The following is a 24147-nucleotide window of genomic DNA, read 5'->3' as shown; positions in this document are numbered from 1 at the left end:
TCACGAGTACGTGATCTATTTGGTGACGGCAACCCATACATGCTACCCGAAGGCGTCAATGTTGCAATATATATATATATATATATATATATTCAAAGTACAAGATTATTGAGGGGCTCTTTAAGGGGGAAAGTGAACTTCGAATCGGAAGCATAACTGCGAGTCGGCCTAGTTGGAACAGATTCATATTAAAACTTTTTGTGCGCAAACAAACAGGGACGAAGAATAGGGGCAACACAAGGACGAGCGCTTTCTAACAACTGGTTTTTATTTTTGAAGAACTACCTGCTTAAATACCAACAGATCTGCGCGATTTAGTCAACAGAGCACGCCTATAGCGCATATGATACCCGCAGATCTGCGCGATTAATTCAAAAAAGCAACGTCAATATTACATACAATACTTGTGATAAAAAGACATGGACGAAAGCCACCCGGTCATGCTGAAAACAGCAAGGTGCATAAAACAACCACTTAGAATGAAATGCGTTAAATATGTGATGATAGAAGCAAATTTTCTTTATCTAACAATGAAACAGAAGGATGGCTGATGCATTTTTCTTTTTGTTTTTCAATCCAGTGTGCTCCCACGATTTCCCTAGCGGTTTGATTTCTATGCCTATACAAAATGTCTGTGCTAGTAAGACAAGGGGAGCAATCATGTTCTTGGCAATGCATTGCCAAATGCATAATAGGGCGACCTTTCAGATTAGACAAGTGCTCCCTTAACCTCGTGTTAATGCATCTCCCAGTCTGCCCTACGTACACATGACCACCCGTCATAGGAATCTGGTAAACAACGTTCTTCGCGCAATCAACAAATTGGCAATGCATTGCCAAGAACATGATTGCTCCCCTTGTCTTACTAGCACAGACATTTTGTATAGGCATAGAAATCAAACCGCTAGGGAAATCGTGGAAGCACACTGGATTGAAAAACAAAAAGAAAAATGCATCAGCCATCCTTCTGTTTCATTGTTAGATAAAGAAAATTTGCTTCTATCATCACATTTTTAACGCATTTCATTGTAAGTGGTTGTTTTATGCACCTTGCTGTTTTCAGCATGACCGGGTGGCTTTCGTCCATGTCTTTTTATCACAAGTATTATATGTAATATTGACGTTGCTCTTTTGAATTGATCGTGCAGATCTGCGGGTATCATATGCGCTATAGGCGTGCTCAGTTGACTAAATCGCGCAGATCTGTTGGTATTTAAGCAGGTAGTTCTTCAAAAATAAAAACCAGTTGTTAGAAAGCGGTCGTCCTTGTGTTGCCCCTATTCTTCGTCCCTGTTTGTTTGCGCACAAAAAGTTTAATATGCTTCGAATCGGGGCCCCATTCTTATTGCGACATGCTGCATCTTCGCCGCACTGCAAGTGTGCGTGCGTTGAAGACGTAATGCAATGCGACGTTGAGAGTTAAAGTGTACACAAAAATTCACAATATCGTGATGTAAGGTGCAGTGCCTAAATGCCTACTACGACATACCATGGCCAACTTCAGGGCAGAATTTCGTTCTGATTGCTTATCAGAAACTACAATTTGCGCACTTTTACAATTTCCAAGATTGCTCTCTAGGCGCCTTAGGTGAGTTTTAGGACGTCGATGTTGTTCTGCTTTGCCACAAACTCCAGCAGCTGCCAGTGTTATCGCGATGGTCGTCGTATCAGCAGAATGTTACACATATGTATACCAGCTAACAGCTGAAAATTCTAACGAATCCCACTTGCCCGTGTTTTCCTTCTCGACGGAGGAGACCATGTCACATGTCTCGCCTACCATGCCACAAGTGCAGAAAACAGCAATACGAACTAGAGGGCTTCCGTGAAATCTAGAGCACTCGAAACTGCTGAGGAGAGAAGAGCGAGAGGGAGAGAAAGGGGGGAGGCAAAGAAAAAAATAAAAGGTGAGGAGGGACTTGTGTCGCAAACTCGACGTGTGCTTTCATGCTGTTATGGGAGAAGGCAGGGGATGAACGTCACTCCCGGAAAGATCTTGAAGTACTTTTGCAGTGCGTACATACGCAAGAAGGCATGTGAAAGATATAGAGATGGCGCTTTGATGTGTGTTCTTGCTTTCTCATCTGTATGCGCTGCAACAGTATTCCAAGAAGCCACGAAAACAAGCCCACATTGTAACGCTATTTGCAGAAAGAGCTTCTGCTGAAGGGAGGGTATCTCGCCTCTTTGCACTGTCACCTAAAAACGTTTTACTAGCTTCTTTCTTCGCTATTAGTTTGCAATTTTCAAACATTCCTGCAGTAGAACACTCCCTGTGCACTGCTTTACAACTTGCAGTGTGCAAGAAAATACTCCGATGAGGCCCGGTGATGGGCCCCTTAGGAGGAGTAGCATAAGCTTCAAAGTTTGTGAAAGTTTCAACGTGTCCTGTTCTCATTGAGAACAGACGTGGCAAACCGGCGTGTCAAATACGCTGTAAATGCCCCAACGCACTCCATACTTACTGAGAATGCCCCAGAGTACGCTCTCCTCCTCACTTTTTGATTCGCTCGAGCATTCCTTCCTCGCCCTGTAGTTGGACGAGCTGAACTGCTCCATCGGAAAAACAGCCTTACACTAGGCCACTGCAGGCAGCCCATGTCGAACACATCAATAGATGAAGTCCAATGGACTCACCACCAAGACCGGGGACTCGGTTGGCCTCCGAGAGCTGCGACTCGCATTAACAGTCGTTAAGAAATAAAGTCATATATATATATATATGCATAGACACGCCTTATGTTATATTAAGACGTGAACCTCTCAAATGCAAAATTTATACCCGAGTCATCGAGCAAATAAAGATATCATGCAACTTCACAAATGGGAAAACATCTTCTGAGTTAAAACAAACGCCACTTTGAGCAGACGTTTGTTTGTCCGGTTATGAAATGCACTTCTATCTCTGCTGGGACGGAATTTTTTCCCCGTTTTTTTTCGTCTTAGTGCTTTTTTTTATCATATATTTAAATCTGCTGAGGCATAAGCAGCTACAAAGAAATGAAGAAAGAAATACTTCTACTTATTCCTATAATGCCCAAAGTAATATATGTGCTATGCTAAAAATTCTGATTTAAGCACGGGAAATTGACGCATAGCTTATAGTAATACTTTTGACACGCTGAAGACACTGTTCCCCACTTGTGGCTAGTTCAGCAAACCAATTACTAACTGATAACTGTACTAATAAAGTTATACCTAAAACATAACTATCTTTTTGGGGAGGGGGAGGGTTCTATATGGCAAGAAATACAGGGAACAAATCATTCTACTATACCCTGATTTGGAACTGCGTGACGACATTACAGGGTTCTAAGATGTATCCGACGCTACACAAGTTATACCTAAAAAACATATAATTTTTTTTTTTTGGGGGGGGGGGGGGGCGGGGTCTGTATGCCAAGAAATAAAGGGAACAAATCGTTGTAATTTGCCTTGATTTGGAACTGCGTGGCGGCATTACAGGGTTATAAGAAGTACTCGACGCTACATAAGTTATACCTAAAAATCATGTAATTATTTTTTGGAGGGGGGCGGGGGGGAGGTTCTGTATGGCAAGCAATAAAGGGAACAAATTCTTCTAATTGGGCTCGATTTGGAACTGCGTGACGGCATTACAGGGTTATAAGATGTACCCGACGCTACACACTTTCCGTTCCAATAAGAACATTTGGAAACGGAAATGATCTTCCACTGCCGGCGATAAGCATCGGGGTCCAATCCATGCAATTTAATCATAAAAGGCTTTACAGTTACGGCAATAGATAATGAACGTTATACCGTTTCTCCTTCGACACCACGTGTTGACGTCAACTGTGGAATTAAATTAAGCGCTTACACAACAAAAGTTCCTGTATTTTTCAGCACAAGTAATACGTAAACGTATTTCCTGACGGGTTAAATTAAGCAAGAACTTATTTAAACAAGAAAATTGGATTCTGGGGTTTTACGTTGCCAAAATCACGATATGATTATGAGGCACGCCATAGTGGTACAATGTACGGTACACGGATGTTATTGAATTTCGCCCTCATCGAAATGCGGCCGCCGTGGCCCGGATTTGATACCGTGAACGCGGGCTTAGCAGCGCACCACCAAAGACGCTACACCGCCACGGCGATAATTTATTTAAACATAATAAAATGGTCGAACTCAATCTTAGTAGAGTAGAGTAGAGTATAGAGTAGAGTAGAGTAGAGTAAGTGTCCGATGCAATAAAGGTAGATAATGTTGGTAAAGCTTGACGGTTAATGCAAAATAAAATAAAATCATTGTCTTGATGAGACGGCGTGCGTGAGCCATAGTTTAGAGAGCAAACCAATCGAGTCAATATATAAAAACAATAAGTCCAGGGATTTGTGCTTTTTTCACGGACTCAGCTTCAGTGTCAGCGTCAAGGGGCCTTGTTCGAGCATTTCCATGTTCATTTTATATCGCTGTCGTTCGTCTCTGTAAGCTGGGCACTTAAGAAAGGTGTGCTCTAGAGATTCCACGACGCCGTAGTTGTCACAACATGAATTTGTAGGCTGGCCGTGCGCCGTATAGACTTCGCATAGAATATTTTGTATCAGAGAATAACAGTATGTTCGACACAACTGCTGTTCTGTTGAACAAGCTGCTGTGGCATACAATTCAACATATTTTGTCTTCTCTTTTATACTGCTCACGTTAGAACATAGGCGGAGTAGTCTTGGATAATACACAGCACAATCACTCGCACATTTCAGGCTGAACGGCTCAGCTTAGTCGCACAATCGACTAAGTACGTGCCAATGCTTCTACTTGGTTCGTATAAAGTTGCCGATTCTGCCAGTATTAAAGATGCAAATATAAAAGCCTCTTAACATTAGCACTTTTCTTGCGAAGAATACAAGACTGTTGTTGTGTTAATCAAACAATTTATTTAAGAAATTTTAGAGAACCTAGTACTGGAAATAACTTGAAAATGCCCATATGCTAACAACATCTTGTGATACCAATCGAGAAAATTCAGCCATTAATAAATATATTCCGTTTTGTTAGCATACCGTATCTAGTTGAAACAATGAAATCATTTAAATGGCAGTTTTTACAAAAGATTAAACCTAAGTCCAGAAGTCCTGTTGAGTAGGCCGATTATCTATTGCTTAAAAAAAGAAAAAAATTTAAGCACAAAAAATGCACATTAATGAATGTCATCTGTAGCCCTCCTACATACAAAGTAAATAGAAAAAATGACGTGATAAGGAGTGCTTTTACAAAGGGAAGGAGAGCCAAAAACCACACCTCAGACTGGACGACGCGATAATTCTGCGTTAGTAGGCGGGACGGACGTCCAAACCCAGGAATGAGCGAATCAAAAGAGAGCCTAGCGATAATTACATAACTCATCCCCTTCTTTTCATCTCTCTCTTTTTCTCATTTTATCAGAAAAAACAAGAAGCAACAATTCCCTTCGCTGCACTAGACTAACGTGCGAGAAATGCTAATGTCTTTTAAGAGCATTATGGAAACCACAGTCCTATACAAAATGAGAGAGAGAGAGAGAAAGAAAGCAGGCGTAATCTGGTTCGCGTTTGTGAGACAGTGCAGAACTCCGCCCCCGAAATCCTCACCTCATTTGATTCTTTTTATTTCATGGTCTTTCCTAAAAGCCGCAGAGAGGAGCTTTTGTCCTTGGTTGTTGGCTGCTCTTTCGAGCTCCTCGGCACTGCTCCTAATGATAATACCTCGGCGTTCAATTTATAAAATAATCGAGAAGAAAAAAATCTGGTGAAATGGAGAGGAAAGAGGAAATCGCTATGGGTAAGAGCGAGCGAAGCCCCCGGATAAAGAAAACAAAAAATAAAGAAAGGAAATAATGCCAGTTTCTGTCTTCTCGCTTTTCATTACACTTCTCTGTTCTTTTTTTCCGTCCCTCTCGCTCTCTTTCCCTTCAAAGCGCTGTCGGCTGCCTTTTGCGTTCTCTTCTTCGGCATCATCTTAGCGGAAATAATCCGGCCTCATCCATTCTCTCGCCCTCCGCAGCCTTTGGCACTATTTTGTGCCTGCGAAGCCGTCTTTCCCTGCAGGGAAAACTTCGCCTCTCGACTCCTTCCGGCGCGCTTTTCCCCACCATCCTCTTTTCCCCCCTCAAGCGGTGGCGCTGTGTGCAAATGAGAGCGCACGCGCGGCGCACTCTTTAATAATTCTCCGTAGTAATTACGCAGTCTGCGCAGGCGCAGCGCGTCTCGCAGCGGGCACCCGCCCTTTCCTTCCCCGTGCATTCCTTTCCACTCGGTTTCCCTCCTCCTCGCCGCTTCTGTCCTCCCGCTCTCTGTTCGCTCCTCTCCCCATCATTTGCTTCCAGAAAGGATTTTAATGGCGAGCACTCAGGAGCCCTGGCGTCTAGTTATTTCTTTCTCCTTCCTTCGACGCGAGCCGCCTTGAGGGATGGCGAAAGGAAAACCGAGAACAGCGAGTCGCCGTCGGCGCCAGCGGGGCCGAGGAGACGCAGCTTCATTTCGCCCGCATAATAATCCGCCATATTTTGCGCTCGACGCGCACACTTGGGGGTGATTGGACCACCATCTTGAAATCTTTTCTTGCAAAGGCGTACGAAGAACAAGGCATAAAGTGGAAGAGTTCCGTGAAGCGTACGAGACAAAGAATGTCAGGCGCCGCCTGCTGTGTCACGGAATAACTTCTAAAAGATAGTATTGTGGCATTTTTGAGGTAGAAGCTTTTTATACACGGGGGCGTATTTGAGGCCCAGTGCGATAAACCATATATATCTCTCTGTAGCTTTAATCGCATCAGGCACTAGAAGAAATAGATTGACACGTAGCTGGCGAAGTGCAGAACATATAAAGAAATGAAAGTATCGCTAGCATCAGGTTCATAGCTACACTACTGGGTAAATAATTATCGTAACTGTTGCTCTATTGTTTAGTTTGTTCAGTAAATAAATGGAATCGATCAGCCGTGGTGACACTAGATTGCGTGAGCAGGTACAGATAATTCTTGGTGCCTTTCACCGCAATTTTTATTTACCCTTTTTCTCGAACCTTATCGTGTTACTTTGTTAAAGAGGCTACCATTCCCCCCACACAAAGGAGACACCGATACCGACTGTCACCGATAACGTTCGGCATTTCTTGCGTCATCTGACGCAGCTCTTGCAGAATGGCGTGTCCTGTAGACAGTAATGTACTGAGAATTATACTGACCAGCTTAATAGGGCTTTTTCTACGTCTACTCATGTCATTGAGCATTTTATGAACATCTCTTTTCCAACTTCGGATTTGAAAACTTCCGTCTAAATACATTAGGCCAAACATCCTCCGCCGCCTCATGTTTTGACCTGTAAAGCGTGCTTTGCTGCACTTAGGATATCCTGCAGGAGAAGCCCATTGCTCCACTCAGTATTGGAGTGTTTGGAGAATATGTTTTAAAGAGAATATGCTACTTTGGTTCTTTCACCCTAGTTTATGTAGTCGGCGGTGGCATGTTCTCGGTTGACGGCACCTGCTGTCGCGCAACCGAGCAGCGGTGCGTCGTTGTCGCAGCACGCCAACCAACTCTTTGAGACGCACGTGGCTGTCGAGTCAAAGCTTTGTGGAACCTGAAGGCTTAGCGGCTTCAGTAGGTGGTGACGCTGTGTCGCGTTTCTCCGTCACCCGGGCTGACGATTGCGGGGCGCCTTCGGGACAAAGGTATGCTGCTCGTCTCTTATCGAGATGTGCCGTTTCGTCTTGACGGCTCACCACGGTTTCACTTAGAGAGACTCCCACGGTACCTGGGATCTGTATGATTTAAATCGAATTGTCAGAAGCGTATCCGGCATCCCCGGAATAAACGGGTTTACAGTAAAGCGGAGCTGCGCCGCCGTTTTCATGCCATTGTCATCCAGCTGTTGTCATTCCGTTGTCGTCGTGCCACCGTCGTCACGCCATCATCGTTACGCTGTCGTGATTGCGTTGTCATTATGCAATTTTGGTCATGCTGCTACCCTCGTCGCGTTATCATCTCCACCATCGTTAATTCCTCGTCGTCGCATCGTCTTTGTCGCACTGCACCCATCTTCGCAGTCACGCTGTCGTGCCGTCTACCAAATATGTGAACGATAATTCGGGGTGCCATCATTAAACACCGATATGCATGTAAGCATTATAGTTCGGAAGTATAGGCAATGTGGCCATTTGTTTTCTGCGATCGCAAGGCTATTCGCTTACTCTGACAATCATCATCGATTGTTTCTACAACAATTTTTATGAAGTGCATTAATTCTTGTGTAATTGTTTTATCAACGAAGCATAATTGCATGAATATATAATGCACAATGCTTCTTTTAAAGTAGTGAACTGCAATAATATGCATTTAATGTGTAACGGCAATAAGATATATATTATTTCATTACAAATTACAATCCAAGTCTTCGAAGGAAAACCATGCCCTCTGTAACGAGTCTACGACATTACGAGATGAATTGTTTGGTTTTAATGTAGTTCCTACAAGATGTGCACAAAGTCAACGTGGTCAAACGTGTGTGTCATCGTCCTTATGGCGCCTGCGCTAACCTTGCATGAATGTCATTCGTAACAGAGACAGTTATACAAGTTATATATGTCTTTTTGTTTGACAAGGCAGTAGGATGGAGGCCACAAAAACAAATGTAACGTATGAGATCCGGTTTATGAACCACTAGGTGACCCGAAGAACTGTGGTAGTCAGCCTTAACCGCAGTTTGGCGACATAGTCCTTTAGCGGTTTTGTTCTGCATGTGCGCGTGCGTGTGCGTGTGTGTGTGTGCGCGTGTGTGCGTGTGTGCGTGTGTGCGTGTGCGTGTGCGTGTGCGTGTGTGTGTGTGCGTGTGTGTGTGCGTGTGTGTGTGTGTGTGTGTGTGTGTGTGTGTGTGCGTGTGTGCGTGTGTGCGTGTGTGCGTGTGCGTGTGCGTGTGTGCGTGTGCGTGTGTGCGTGTGTGTGTGTGTGCGTGTGTGCGTGTGCGTGTGTGCGTGTGTGTGCGTGTGTGTGTGTGTGCGTGTGTGCGTGTGTGCGTGTGTGCGTGTGTGCGTGTGTGCGTGTGCGCGTGTGTGCGTGTGTGCGTGTGCGCGTGTGCGCGTGTGCGCGTGTGCGTGTGTGCGTGTGTGCGTGTGTGTGTGTGTGTGTGTGTGTGTGTGTGTGTGTGTGTGTGTGTGTGTGTGTGTGTGTGTGTGTGTGTGTGTGTTTGCATCACGAAAGGATTGCGAAAGTAGGCGTTTTTGATGCCGATATAGTAAAAAAAATGTCGCCATTACCGCTCGCGGGAAGTGACGCAGGAATCAGATCGCATGACTCCTCGGTATGACCTCTGACATTAGACACTGCCTACGGCACGCTGACAAATCCCGGAGCTGACATACTGGGACTTACGTCATAGCTGCTAGCCACAATATGCACGCGTCATCTGATTAGGCGCCAAGAAAGGGCTGCTAATAAGACAATTAGACAATTACAAGGCCAGAACATTTGACAAGGTGGCTTCAGTTGTATGTACCAGACTTCTCATTTATTACCAAGTTAGACAAAGTGATATTTTGTTGCAGTTGGCTTTTATAATTTCACCGAGACTGGTGTATAAAATGTACTCTGCCAGTTATTAATTTGTGATATGATTTTGTGAACGAAGATTACTATTATTTGTTCGTGAAATCACAGACCAAACTGGAACAATACTCACTAGTAAGCACGGTCACTATCATAACTACAGCCACGAAAAAAGAGCTACACTGACCTGTTGTAGTGATGTCTTTGCAGGTAGCCTAATTGGAGAAAAATCAAGTTAATTTATATTTTCTTATATTATTTTTCTGGCGCTCTTACGATGTTACATCTTTCCCTTGCTACCCTCCCCTTACGAAACACACATACAGAGATAAAGGGGAATTGTGTGCTATTCCATGTCTCTATCGCGAAAACTTTGAAGACGGCACTACTCTTGCAGATATGGCAACATACACCGTAACATCAGAGTTGACAACTTAAGGTACGTATAAATTCATCACATTTAAGAAATATGCGAACAGCTGAAGGGTGCAAGACGAATTTCTTAGCAGGGGTGGGAACGGTTTACATCACCGCTCCTTTTTTTATGTGGAAAGCTTTTGCGGAGCTTTTCGTGTAGGAGAGGAACGAGCATACTACGCAGGGTTACTAGTCAAAAATAAACATGTTCCTAGGGGTGGTCCGGGTTGCGCTGCCCACCTCTAGGAGCATGTTCCGTAACCAACTCGTCCGGCTTGTTGTGTTAATTCAAAAATAAACTCCGCGGTTATTGCTAAGGTCAAGAAATAAAAGTGCAGAAATTTCTCCTCCTGCGATCGCATTTTTTTTCGTCAGGCTGGTCTCTAAAAGATCCCGACGGTAAACAGAGCAACTTCTGTCGGCAGGAAATGCAGCGGCACGTAGAAAGGGTCTGAGCACCAACACAAGCAACGAAGGCGAACAAAACCTTCGGAAGAATTAAGCTTCGTTTCGCAAAGCGCAATTGGTAGAATGAAAAGAGGAAGCGGGCATCCAGGCGTGTGCGCGGGGAACTCCGCTTTATTGCATGTAGCTTCGTGAATCGATACGTACACAGGAGGGCTTTCCAAGAGACACAGGGGTCCGCGCGCGCGGCAAGCAAACACAAAGAAAGGCGCTAGCAAAGGAGAGAGAATACCGCGACATAAGGGCAAAGAAAAAAGGAGGGAAAGAAAGAGGAAGAGCCTCCTCTAAGCAAACTACGCGTGCCCATGAGGATGGTTGCTCTATAAGGATGCGAGGCGGGGATTTGCTCACAGCGTTCGTACAGCGACTGCCGGTAGGATGAGGGGGAGCCTTCGGGTGTGAGGAGAGAACGATAGCCCCGACTGCGCCGGACACATAATCTGAACGCATTTAAAATAGGGAGTGGCTTTCCCCATCTCCCTAGAAAGGCTCCCTCCTGGCAGGCGTCCCTGCTGGCGTCATGGCGCTGGCTGCCTGAGTCGCCGCTTCAGGTGAAAATTAAAACCGACACGTAGACGAGGGGAAATGTCGTGGCGCTGAGAGAGGAGGCAGCCAGGCGTTCACGGAAAAGAAAGGAGGTGATATGGCGGCCGCGCGAGCCTGAAGACGATGGCGCTCGTTAGGGAGGACGCCATATTGAAAAGATTTACCTCCCCTCTCCCCCACCCCATCACCTATATATCTCTCTTTCTCTCTCGCTCTCGGCGGCGCACCAACAGCAGTCCAACAAATTGCAGCGGCGTCGTTGGCCGCGGAACACGCGATATGGTCTTCAGCGGTGCGCGCTCCTGGTCGAGAAAGAAAGAGATCTTCGGTCGACCGAGTGATGGCGTTGATCTGTGCACTGCTGACGCCGGCTTCAGAAAGCACACGCTGGCAGCCCGATACAGGCGAAGCTTTTTATTGACACGCGTGTCGAGGGGCAACGCACTTTAGTCCGCTGCCTGTAGCAATCACTGAGTGTAGCACGCCGCCCTTCTTTTATTCACTTTGCTAAGTAAAGCGGAGAACACGTCAAGCAAATGAAATCTAGTTCCGTTTCGATTTCCGGCAACCTGGTGGAAGCAATGCACGTGGCGCATGAGCATCCGCTCAATACCTAGCACAGTTTTGAAGACTTGTATAAAGGGTGCTTTTTTTTTTAGCTGCGCCAAATTTTAAAAAATTGCTTGTGGCAGATAGCACAATTCTGATCCTTGATGTAATAGTCGGCCATTATACTTCTACGAAGTATCAAAATATTTAATTATATAATTAACATAATTATGTTAATTAGCTTTGTTAATTATTAACATTACGGCCACTATTTCTACCTGTGAATTTTAACCGGTGAGATCGCAAGGCGTGTTCGCTTGGAACGAATTCTCCAGAGCGCACCAGTTTCGAGATATCAATTTTCAAAGTGTTCGACAAAATGCATTGGCGTTCCAGCTACATTTTTAAAGAAAACGCTGTTTTATTCATAGAACCACAAAAGTAACTGGAACACCAATGCATTTCGTCGGACACTTAGACAATTATTATCTCGAAACACACACACACACACACACACACACATATATATATATATATATATATATATATATATATATATATATATATATATATATGGTCTAACTTGGACCTAGATTTTGAAAAAGCCTATGCGTACTTCTGAACAGAAATCACGTGGATGTTGTTAGCGTTTATCTAAACTTACAGCACCATTTTTTCCTCGTCTTCTTTTGATTAATGAGCCGGGATAAATTAATCAACTTTTTAAATGTATCTTGAAATGTTCAGGCGTCAATAGGAAAGCTGTGGAGATCCGCAACTATTGCCCAACCCAGGCACTTCCAACGAGATAGACTTAGCGTGGCCGTTTTTATTCTGGAAAAACGAAATCCCGTGGAGTTTAAGAAGTACTACGTCGCAGCGCGCTCTGTGCGCCCAAATGCGCCACGATTACAGCGCTGTCAACCGTGCTTTGTAAAAAACGTGGCTCGCTTCGCGCCTTTCGTGCTGCCCATGACAGAGCTTCGCGTTGTGATTGGTTCAGGGATAAACGCCAGTGGGTTCGGGCGGCAGTTGAAATGCAGTAAGGCTCCCGTTTCTGCGGCGATAATTGCACTCTCACGCCAGCAGAATGCATGCGGAGGAAAAATGACAAGCTCATGAGTTCGAATTTGGGAGCAAGAACCCAACAAGCAAACACGCATTATAACAAGCTTGATAACGTTGTGTGAATTATGCTGGTTCTCGCAAAAGGAAGAATTGTAAACTGACACGGAACGATAGCCCCGACTGCGCCGGACACATAATCTGAACGCAGTTAAAATAGGGAGTGGCTTTCCCCATCTCCCTAAAGAGGCTCCCTCCTGGCAGGTGTCAAGTCCGGTGGCCTTGCAGGCCATGCCACTGGCCCATGCCGTCCAACGCACTGGCGTTTGAAGGCTTCGTCAAGCCAGGCTCGGGCAAGGCTGCTGCTGTGAGCTGGTGCACCGTCGTGCTGATACTAAGTTCGCTTTAAAAACGCAAGAGGAAGATCACAGCGAAAATCGTCGACTGGGCCTTCCAAGATGTCGTTCACGTGCCGCTGAGCAGTGAGCATGTGGTCAAAAAATATGGGGCCAGTTAATCTTCCGTCAAAGATACCGCACCACACACTGAATGACCATTGGTACTGGTGTCTAGTCTGCGCCACCCAATGCGGGTTCGTATCGCTCCAGTAATGCGCATTATGGATGTTGACTTGCGAATTTCTGGAGAAGGTTGCCTCATCTGTCCAGAGAAATTTGTCAACAAAATCCGATATTTCGTCACTGTTCCCAAGGATCCAATTTGAGCAATAAAGCCGCTATTGAAAGTCTCTTTCTTGCAGCTTTTGATGCAGTTGGAGGCGATACGGATGCATTGCAGCCTTCCTAAGAACTCTTGACACTGAAGACTTTGAAATGCCGAACTCACCATTCACACCACGCATGCTGGAATGAAGGTTTGCAGTCATGAAGCCAAAATATCTCCTTCAGCCTCTTCACTGATGGTTCCCTTTCTGTGCCGCGTCTTCTTGAACCTACCTGTTTCTTTCAGCATCAAGTAACTCCTCATAATTGTGTTCGCGCTAGATCTTCCCTCCCATTGCCAATTTCGGTATACCGTGGCAGCTTTCCTCTTGTCGCCCCGTGCCGCTCCCAAGGCTAAGACCATGTTCGCCTTCTGATCGCTTGAGTACGGCATGCTTTAGGCACTGCAAACAAATTCTTCGAAACCCTTGCGCGGCCCGACAGTAATAGACAGTCGAGCTCACATGCATCTAGCCGCTGGCATAGCTTGGAAAAAAAGCGGCGTTGTAACAAATGATGCTATCTCTCGCACAGGTTCAAGATGTATGATGCATGTTTTGTGCGTATTTTTCTATTCGGCATCGACTTGAACGCTGGAAAAAAATTGCTCTCCTCGTCATATCGGAATAAACGGCTGATGGCGGCGCGTTCTTCGGCGACACGGGAGAGCAGCTGCTGACGAAGCGCTTTTTCGGAGCGCCGTCGCCAGCCGCTGCCGGTAATGTCAGAGCCGAGCAAAGGTTGAGGCCCTTTCTCGTAAGTGAAGGGAAGGCGCGGCATTAGCGATGTTTTTACAAATCACTCATGAGAGCGCTGCAATCGTGGCGCATTCAGGCGCGCAGAGCGCGCTGTCACGTGGTATTTTTTATATTCCGCGGGCTTTCGTTTTTCCCGAATTAAAACGGCCAAGCTAAGTCTATCTCGTTGGAAGTACCTGGGTTGGGCAATATTTGTGAAGCTCCACAACTTTCCTATTGACGCCTGAACGTTTCAAGCTATATTTAAGAAGGTAATTAATTTATCTCGGCTAATTGCTCAAACAAAGACGAGCAAATGAATGGTACTGTAAGTTTAGATAAACGCTAACCACATCCACGCGATTTCTGTTCTGAAGAACGCATGGGTTTTCTCGAAATCTTGGCTTACGTTAGCTGGGACACCCTGTATATAGCTTGCCGGGAGCGCAGAAAAGGTGGGCCTACTATCATATTGGACGAAAACTTTCGTGAAGAAGTGCGCGACAATCTTTGAAACTGAACGTCTCGGCCCATCGCGGCAGGTATACTGATACGGCACGCTTTGCTTGGAAACCATGTGCGGATATTGGGCCGGGTCAGGATTTCCGCGACATGCCACCATTCGCACTTCGTCCCCCACTTTCTTGCGGAGTGTTATCGTCAGACGTAGCAGCAAAACGCGGCTGTTTTCAATATTGCCACGCAGTAGTGACGGTGAAGAAAGCAGCACAACTGTAAATGACGAAACTGGCATCTTATTGGGCGAACCTGTGCCCTCAAAAGCAGGCTACATTCAAAGAACAACGATTAGCGGCTAACACAGTCGGCGATCGTCCAAAATCTGATCGGCGGGTCAAGCGCGGTGGCTGATATACGTGAGTCATCGAATATTTAAGAATAATCGCTGGTGCACGCGTTTATTGCAGAAAGTACTACACATCCATGTCGCGTCGCGCATACATGCAATCAGATTACACAAGGTTCGGTGACAACAGACAGCGGATAGAGCCATGGATAACATTCGAGAAACTTCCGATACATGCAGGTGCGTCCTGCGCTAAGCGATAACAGTCGTACGTTATCCGGTGAAAACGCGGTCACGCGATAAACAAGTACACGTGTCAACTCCCCCTCCCCTGAAAAAGCTTCGTCCCCATGCTAACACGAAAGAAAAACAAAACTACGCATAATAAAGAAAAAACTGCAATAACAAAGAAATTAAGCCCCTAAGTTCGTCAGTGGTTGTAGAAAGGCTTAAGATGCACCACGCGGATGACTTCAGGTCGTGCGCGGCACCACTGTGATTGCGAAATGTCGTCTGGCACGACCTCATAGACCAGTGCGCCAATGCGTCGGATGATCTTGTAGGGTCTGAAATAGCGGCGTAAAATTTTCTCGCTAAGTCCTCATCGGCGTATCGGAGTCCAGACCTCAATACGGTCGCTGAGCTGCTACTCGACATCGCGTCGTCGAAAATTGTAGTGCCGGCTGTCGTTTCTTTGCTTGTTCCTGATGCGCAGGCTGGTGAGTTGTCGGGCTTCATCGGCGGGCTGGAGATAGGCGGCGACATCGATGTCCTCTTCGTCAGTGAAGGTGCGGCAGCATGGCGTTGAGAGTCGTCATCGCGTTTCCGCCGTAAACCAGCTTGAACGTCGTGATCTGCGTTGTCTCTTGCACCTTGATGTTCTAAGCTAAGGTTACGTACGGCAGGACGGCATCTCATGTCTTGTGTATGACGTCAACGTACATTGCAGACCTGTCGGCGAGGGTCTCGTTCAGCCGCTCCGTAAGACCATTTGTCTGCGGGTGGTAGGCAGTTGTCCACATGTGGCTTGTCTGGCTGTATTACTAAATGGTTTGAGTGAGCTCTGCAGTGAAGGTATTTCCTCTGTCGGTGATGAGGACTTTTGGGGCACTATGTCGCAGCATAATGTTCTCGACAACGAATTTAGCGACTTCGGTCGCATTACCTTTAGGCAGAGCTTTCGTTGCGGTGTAGCGGGTAAAGTGGATCGTCGTGGATATATCCACGACGATCCACTTGTCTCCAGATGTTGACGTTGGAAGGTTCCCCAACAATCCATCCGGATCAGCTGAAATGGTCAGCAAGGAGGTTCGATCGGCTGTAGCAATACCGCCGGCCTTGTCGGTGGTGTCTTACGTCTCTGGCAGTCTCGACATGTCTTGACGTAAAGGGCGACGTCGGTGGTCAGACGCGGCCAATAGTACTTCTCTTGTATTCTTGCTAGCGTACGAGAGAATCCGAGGGGCCCGGCTGTCTTGTCATCGTGCAGGGCGTGCAGGAATTCTAACCGGAGTGCTGCGGGCACAACGAGAAGGTAGTTTGCGCGTACTGGCGAAAAGTTATTCACCGGGACGTCGTTGCGCAAGAAAAACGAAGACAATCCGCGCCTATATCCCCTCGAGATAAAGTTGGTCTTGCCTTGCAAGTACTCAGCAAAGCGCATCAGCTCCGGGTCCGCTCGCTGCTGCTCGGCAAAGTCGTCTGCAGTTATTGCACCTAAAAAAGCGTCCTCATCTTCGTCACCTTGGGGCGGCGGGTCCACAGGAGCGCGAAACAGGCAGTCGGCATCAGAGTGTTTTCATCTAGACTTGTAGATTACAGTGATGTCATATTCTTGCAGTCTGAGGTTCCGCCGCGCCAAGTGTCCTGAAGGGTCCTTTAAATTCGCTATCCAACACAAGGCGTGATGGTCGCTGGTGGCGTTGAACGGTCTGGCATTTGGTTGAACGGTCTGGAATTTTGCTGTAGCCTAAATGATGGTGAGGCATTCCTTTTCAGTCGCAGAATAATTGCCTTCCGCTTTTTGACAGCGACCGGCTAGCGTAACCTATCACCCGTTCAAGTCTGTATTCCCTCTGGACTGGGATGGCACCGAAGCTCAGGCTACTGGCATCAGTGTGGATTTCTGTATCGGCGTCCTCATCGAAGTGCGCAAGTAGCGGTGGCGACGGCATGCGTCGTTTGAGTTCTTGAAATCCGGAGGCCTGCGGCATATCCCACTTGAATTCGACATCATTTAGTTAGATGTGTCAGCGGCTCAGCGATGCGTGAAAAGTCATTGACAAAGCGCCTCTAGTAGTCACACATGTCAAGGAATCTACGCACTGCCTTCTTGTGGATGGGATGCTGGAACTTTGCGATGGCAGCTGTCTACTGCGGGTCGGGGCGGACTCCAGATGTGCTGATGGCGTGGCCTAGGAACAGAAGCTCATCGTAAGCGAAGCGGCACTTTTCCGGCTTCAGAGTGAGCCCTGATGACTCGATGGCCTCGAATACTGTCGCAAGCCACCTAAGGGGATCGTCGAAATTTACGCCGAAGACGACGACGTTATCCAAGTAAACAAGACAGGTCTGCCATTTCAATCCTGCTAACACCGTGTCCATCACGCTCTGGAACGTTGCAGACGCCGAGCATAGTCCGAATGGCATGACCTTGAACCGATAGCGTGATGAAGGCGGTCTTTTCGCGATCCCTGTCGTCGACTTCTTATTTGCCAGTAGGCAGTCTTAAAATCCATCGACGACAAGTATTTAGCGTTGCACAGCCGATCTAATGCGTCGTCTATCCGCAGGAGGGGGTATACGTCCTTCTTGATGATCTTGTTCAGTCGACAATAACCGACGCAGAAACGCAGGGTTCCGTCCTTTTTCTTCACTAAGACTACAGGAGAGGCCTACGGGCTTTTCGACGGCTGGATGACGTCGTTGCGCAGCATTTTCTTGACTTGTTGCCTTATAGCTTCACGTTCTCGCGTCGAAACTCGGTAAGGGTTCTAGTGGAGTGGTCGAGCACACTCTTCGGTTATTATGCGATGCTTTGCAACTGGTGTTTGTCGAATCCTCGGTGAAATCGAAAAGCAGTCTTTGTATCGCCGAAGAGGACTTTCGAGCTGTTGTTGCTTACTCATGGGAGACTTGGATTTATGTCGTATATATACTGGTTCGAAAACTACGGATATCGAAGTAGATTCGGTGGAATCCGAGAGGTCAAACGCATTGCTGGTTTCCACAATTTCCTTGATGTACGCGATCGTCGTGCCCTTGTTGATGTGCTTGAACTCCTGGCGGGTTTGTCAACATCACTTTGCCTTTCCCTCAGTGCAGTCGAGCGATCCCTCTTGCGACGCAAATTTCACAGTCGAGAAGCAGATGTTGGTCGCCTTCGATGACGCCTTCTGCGTCTGCAGGTGTTTCCGTGCCGACGGAAATGACAATGCTGGAGCGAGGCGGGATGCTTGCTTGATCTTCGAGCCCACTCAAAACACGCTCACATGGAAGGCCTCTTCGTCGGTATCGCTTGGTCTGTGAACAGCGTTATCGGCTTCGATCTCAAGTCGATAATTGAGCCGTGTTGGTTGAGAAAGTCCATGCTTAGAATGTTGTCTCGCGAGCACTGTTGTCCGGAGGACAACGAACGCCACAGGGTAGGTCCGGTCATGAGCTGTAATTCTTGCTGTGCAGATTCATGTCGGCGTTATGAAGTGTCCTCCAACTGTCCGAATTTGAGGGCCGTCCCATGCAGTCTTGACTTTCTTCAACTGGGCGGCCAATAATCCGCTGATGACCGAGTTGTCGTCTCCAGTGTCGACAAGTGCGGTGACTTCGCGGCCGTCGAGAAGCACGGCGAGGTCGGTGGTTCTTTGTCTTCCGTCTTGGCGTCGGATCACGGCTACGTTGCGTTGACCTGTTGCTGGTACGTGGCGTCGTCAGGTCTTCTTTCGACGGCGTATTCTTGGCTTCCAGGGTTCGTCGGGATGGCGGCGTGTCGTTGCTGCGTCGTCGAGGAAGATCTTGAAGCGTGGTCGTCGGCGGCGGAGCATCTTCGGCATTTCGACGTACAGCAACTACACCTCCATCGGTTGCTGGTTTTAGTTTTCCGCATACGTGCTTACGGACTGGTCGGCACTGCGGCGACAGGTATCGTCCTGGCGAGGGCGAACGTGAAGGTCGTCGGGGTCTGCACTGCGTTGCGGTAATGTAGTCGGCGATGTTGCGTGGCCGCTCACCAAGCTGCGGACGTGGCGCGTTGACGACGAACCCTCGTAGGCCCATCTCGCGGTACGGGCATCGGCGGTAGACGTGGCCCGCATCTCCGCAGTGATAGCAGAGCGAACAGTGGTCGAGGTCGCGCCAAACACAGTCTTCCTTGGAATGCTGCGCGGGGCGACGGGTTGGCGGGCTGGCGGCTACAGTGGCGGTGGACGACGGAACTGCCCGGGCCCTGGCGCGGGCACAAAGGATGAACGTGACGGCGGGCTACGGCGGCGAACGGCATCGCTTCTGGCTGGGACTGTGGCGATTGAGGGAGTCCGAGTGACTGTTGGATCTGCTCGCGTACGACGTCGGCAATCGAAGCCACTTGAGGCCGTGAGGAAGCAAACAACTTCTGAAGCTCCTCTCGCACAACCGCTCTGATGCTCTGGACACACTAAATAGGACTAGCCTGGACTGACCAATTGTGGATGAAATGAGCAGCCCCACGTGAGCGCAGTGCTGGTTCCTCTCTCCCTCGCCCTTTATGTATTTTTGTCTCGCCCGCCTTTGTTTTTCCTTGCACATTTTCCCTGCGTAGGGTATTCAAACCAGACGCGCGTCTAGTTGGCCTCCCTGCCTTTGCTTCCTTCCTTCTCCTGGACTCGTAGAACTTCTTCAAGGGGAGTATGGTAGCGCGATTCAAAGACGGGACAAGAGAAGACACAAAGGGACACACACTTGTCCCGTCTTTGAATCGCGCTACCATACTCCCCTTGAAGATGCATTACCAACAAGCCCACATTGCAACCCTCGTAGAACTTCCTTGCGTAATGCCCCTTTCAGCAATCGTCGCTCTGTGCTGATAAGCAAGTTCTAACAGTTTAGTATTTCATAATCCTCATCCACTAAGTTCGTTTCTCAAAACGGCAATCAATTCCGACGTGGCTGCTGTGTAATTCTTTTCAACCACGGAAATTGTATCTCGTCTGTAGTGCGCATATTCTATCTATGTGGCATGGGATATGCTTTATCTACTCTTATCTCTCTCTCTTTAGTGTCACTTCCCCTTTCTTTTTATCTTCTTTATGCGGGTGGGCGTGGCGTCCGTTGCAGGACGTAATTGCTATTGTTTTTCTTTCTCTTTTGGTCGTATTTATATTTTGTATATAATAATGTTAATAGCAAGAACAACAACAATTACAACACTCAACAACAACGACAGCAACAACAACATAATAACAATAATAATAATAATAATAATAATAATAATGATGATGATGATGATGATGATGATGATGATGATTATGATTATGATGATGATCATGACATAATTATTAGAGCATTACAGGACCTTGAACCTTCAGGGCAGTGTTGAGAAATGCTGGGACATCTGGCTCGAAGACGTCGACTTTTGGAGTGGTTCCTGCACAAATGTGTGAACATCAAGGCATGCAACTTACTTTCTCGTTCGTTGAACAGCTATTAGATATCCGCACATATACAAGCAGCGTATACGTTACGTCCACTAATCAAGGATCATAAAGTTATATTCTTTTAGCTTAAGGTCAAAAATTTACCTCCAAGGAGTCGGATAACCTGGATAAATCTGACGTATACATTAAGAAACGGCAGGTGACAGTGACTGCTCCCAAGACCAAACACAAGACCGTACAGGCTCTTCTATAATTAGTACAACGATGAAGTCATCCCAATTTCGCACACCTGTGATAAACATGGATGTTTATCACTGAGCGAGACTTTAATTACAATAGTGAACGCGCAGGTCCTTACGAAGTGCACACCCTAGCGCATAAACAGGAACCGGATTCACTAAGCTCAGTACTCAATATGATAATTCTTAGTCGAAAAGCTCTTGCTTTGAGGTAAGATTTCCAATTTAGCGGGGGTGCATTTAACTTACGGCGTCGTATGTCATCGAGGAGAAAACTGGGACATCAGAAAACAAAAATTTAAAAGTCGCTCTACATAGTTCAAAAACTCGGCTTTTATTTCTTTGAAGCAGCATACCCGTCAGTGGAAGTGTAGGCATATAATTTCAAATAAACGACTGCCTGGGTGAAAATAAAGTGGCCTGTATGTCTTGGTTTGTGCGGGACAACGCGGAAATGATTTCACTGGTTTGATTTGAACGCAAGTCTGTTCTCGTTTCGCCTCGTTGGTGATTAAGTTCACCGACTGCTCGCGTACAGTAATCTGTGTCACTGCGTGCGAAATCGCTCGAATTTCTAATTGCACTATCGTAGGGAGTCGTAGCGAATGTGCCAGTGCGGCGTCTGGCGGTGGAGCGGGCAAGTTGAACCCGAACGTCCGGAATTTTACTGTATCTACTTCGTCGAGGGATGTTCGCGTAAATGATATCTTGTCACCTATTGGTCATCGTCGCATCTGCTTGAACCAATAAGCTTGCCTAAGGTAGATCGGTGCAATATAAAGCGTAACAAGGTAATGTGTATAAGCGAAAAGTGTACATTCCTAAGTTTGGAAAGAGGGCAGTAGCAGAATCCACGTAGGTAGTAGGAAATAACTCAATGATTAAGCTTTCAGCGCAACAAGACGATACCATCTAAGCTGAAAAATGAAGCATACATAGACAACAGTACAAACTTTTATTGAAATTGTGGGGTTTTACATGCCAAAACTACAACAAGATTATGAGGGCGCGCCGTAGTGGAGGACTCCGGATTAATTCTGATCATGTGGGGTTTCTTAACGTGCACCTAAATCTAAGTGCACGAGCACTTTTGCCTTTCGCCCGTATAGAAATACTGCCAAAATCCCTGCCAGGGCAGGGATCGAACCTGCGACCTCGAGCTCAGCAGCTCAACGCCATAGCCAACGGTACCAACGCAATAACTGGAGCGGTCCTAGTGAAGTACGTATAACATTCAATAGACCCATGTTGCTGAAATGGATTGGCATTGAAAGTTGGGTGAGTCGGTGTTTGCTCGTGTTGGTATCGTCGTTCAGGATGCAGCCTTTGTGCATTCGTTAAAAATGCTTGAAAGCCACATCCAGCAAATGTGCACGTGTCTGCACCCTCCGGTAAATCACCAAAAGAAAAAAAAAACAATTCGTAACTTATCTTGTCAGTGTTACAGAATCCTTTTGTTATGCGTGAATACATATGTCGGTCAGACCTGGTGATGTGCTAATGTGCGCCTTTAATGAACACAAGAACGCTGCAGAAAATATTGCAAGGTCAATTTAGCTGCACATAGCTGAGAACGTGGCTCTGTTCCTTTCTTTGATAATACTGTAATATTGTGCGTGCATCACGATCTAAACACGAGAGACATCATTGAGACGCATATTATATTGACAAACAAGCAGACTCCTGCGTAAGACAGCCAAGTACCACCCTGTCGAAGCGATAAACATTGTTTGCAGGTGTATCATAGGCCTTGAAGGTACCGTGGTTTGTCTGTTTTTGTTTGTCGCCAGCAAGTTCGGTGTCGCCCTGTAAGTATACTCCTCTTCCACAAAAATTCATGTGATAGTCAGCGCTGCCTTATCTTTTCGTTCTTCATGTCCCGTCTTTTTGCACTGTGCCGAAACGTATATATTACGATGGATCTGTAAAATCACAAGGAAGGGTGACGACCACGTTCGAAGCACGATCAAGGTTCAAGATGAAAGTCAGATATGATAGGGCTACGGAACGAGAAGAACGGACAGATACGTCACCAGCGACGAAAACGGATTTTGGTGGCAAAAGGATTTGAAGTGAGCCTAGAAAACAAGAAGCACAAAAGAACCGTGAGAGATAATACTGAGCAATACGTTAAATTGAACAAACTCCTAAATCGATGAGTACATCAGAAGGCAAAGTAGGAGGAAGTGACAAAAAAGAAAAGAAAACCTTCACTTCTAAAAGAAGAGAGGTATTTTCAAAACACTACCTTGCATGGGCTAGTTGGCTACGAGTATTATGAAACATGCTATTACAGCGCGATTGTAGACGAGACACGAAGAGTTACACAGAACAAACGACGAAGTTAGGCGCTTCTCCCTGTATCTCGCGATCTCCTGTCTAAAATTGCCGCGTAAAAGCACGTTTCATAAAGAAAGTCTAGTTTATTTCGTAGGCCTCTGTTATACATTGCTATAGAATCTTCTTAGGTCATGTCAACACATGGCGGCCTGGCTTCCTTCACTTTAATATAAAAGTGGCAACTACGACGTCAGTTCACTTTACAATCAACTACGTTACCTGCGTCTCTATTTAAATAATGTACAGTACTTCATGTCTTGCTTTAGCATTCGTATCCTTAATAACATTTCTGGCAGATTAATGAGTAGGGGGCATAATCTATAACGTCGGTATTCTTAATGGGCGATAAGGAGGTTTTCAATATTAGTAAGATGCGTGCCGCACTAAAATTATTCCGAGAGCGCCACCACGATAACACACAGTGTGCCGAGCGGCTTACCTTTTCGCATCCCAGTAACGTTTGTTACATTGTTTGCTTGTATTTACGCGACTTATAGTAGGAGCGGCAGCATGTCCTATCGTATACCAAACAGAAAAAGAGAGATGCGTGACCATTTAAATTCAAAGATTCGAGCACTGTGTTGAAGCGAAAAGGAGAAACCATAGAAAGGAACAATGCAAGCTCAGACGAAGAACAAAGACTGGATGCGCGCGTCACTAAGTTTTAACAACGATTTATTTCGAAAACAGGCTACAATTATACGCTACCAGACACAGTCGCCATATACAAACAAGAAAAACGTCAGACGAGCTCATCACTGCTGCTATGAAATTGCAGAACCACCATCAACGTTAAGAGAGAGAGAGAAAACAAGGGTAGGAAAGGCAGGGAGGTCAACCAGAACAGCATCCGGTTTGCTACCCTACACTGGGGGGGGGGAAAGGGGAATAGAAAGAGGATGAAAGGGAGAACGCACACTTCTTTTATAAGGGAGGCCCACTGATGGCCTATTCACGCAGCATGAACTCAAGCGGACTATTAACGAGGTTTGCATACTTTTCTTTGTAAATTGGTTTTGATGCCTGCGAAAATCTCGGCAAAAGAAATTTTCTTCGGAAAGGGGCGCACAAGCTTCAAGCTTATAATTCAAG

General features: G+C 46.5%; 1 long non-coding RNA gene across 3 annotated transcripts in view; it reads right to left on the bottom strand.

Moving 5' to 3' along the window:
* The window catches only part of LOC126545552 (uncharacterized), a 213538-nt gene that overhangs the window by 16404 nt on the left and 172987 nt on the right, over window positions 1-24147 (bottom strand). For all 3 annotated transcript variants that reach the window (XR_011892834.1, XR_011892830.1, XR_007602385.3), the window contains one exon: window positions 20395-20466. This is a non-coding gene — a long non-coding RNA (uncharacterized lncRNA). The remainder of the gene's footprint in view (window positions 1-20394; window positions 20467-24147) is intronic.

The sequence above is a fragment of the Dermacentor andersoni genome, chromosome 1, assembly GCF_023375885.2.
Source record: "Dermacentor andersoni chromosome 1, qqDerAnde1_hic_scaffold, whole genome shotgun sequence".
NCBI lineage: Eukaryota > Metazoa > Arthropoda > Arachnida > Ixodida > Ixodidae > Dermacentor > Dermacentor andersoni.
The sequence above is the reverse complement of the archived record's forward strand: the minus strand, read 5'-3'. Positions and strand labels throughout refer to the sequence as shown.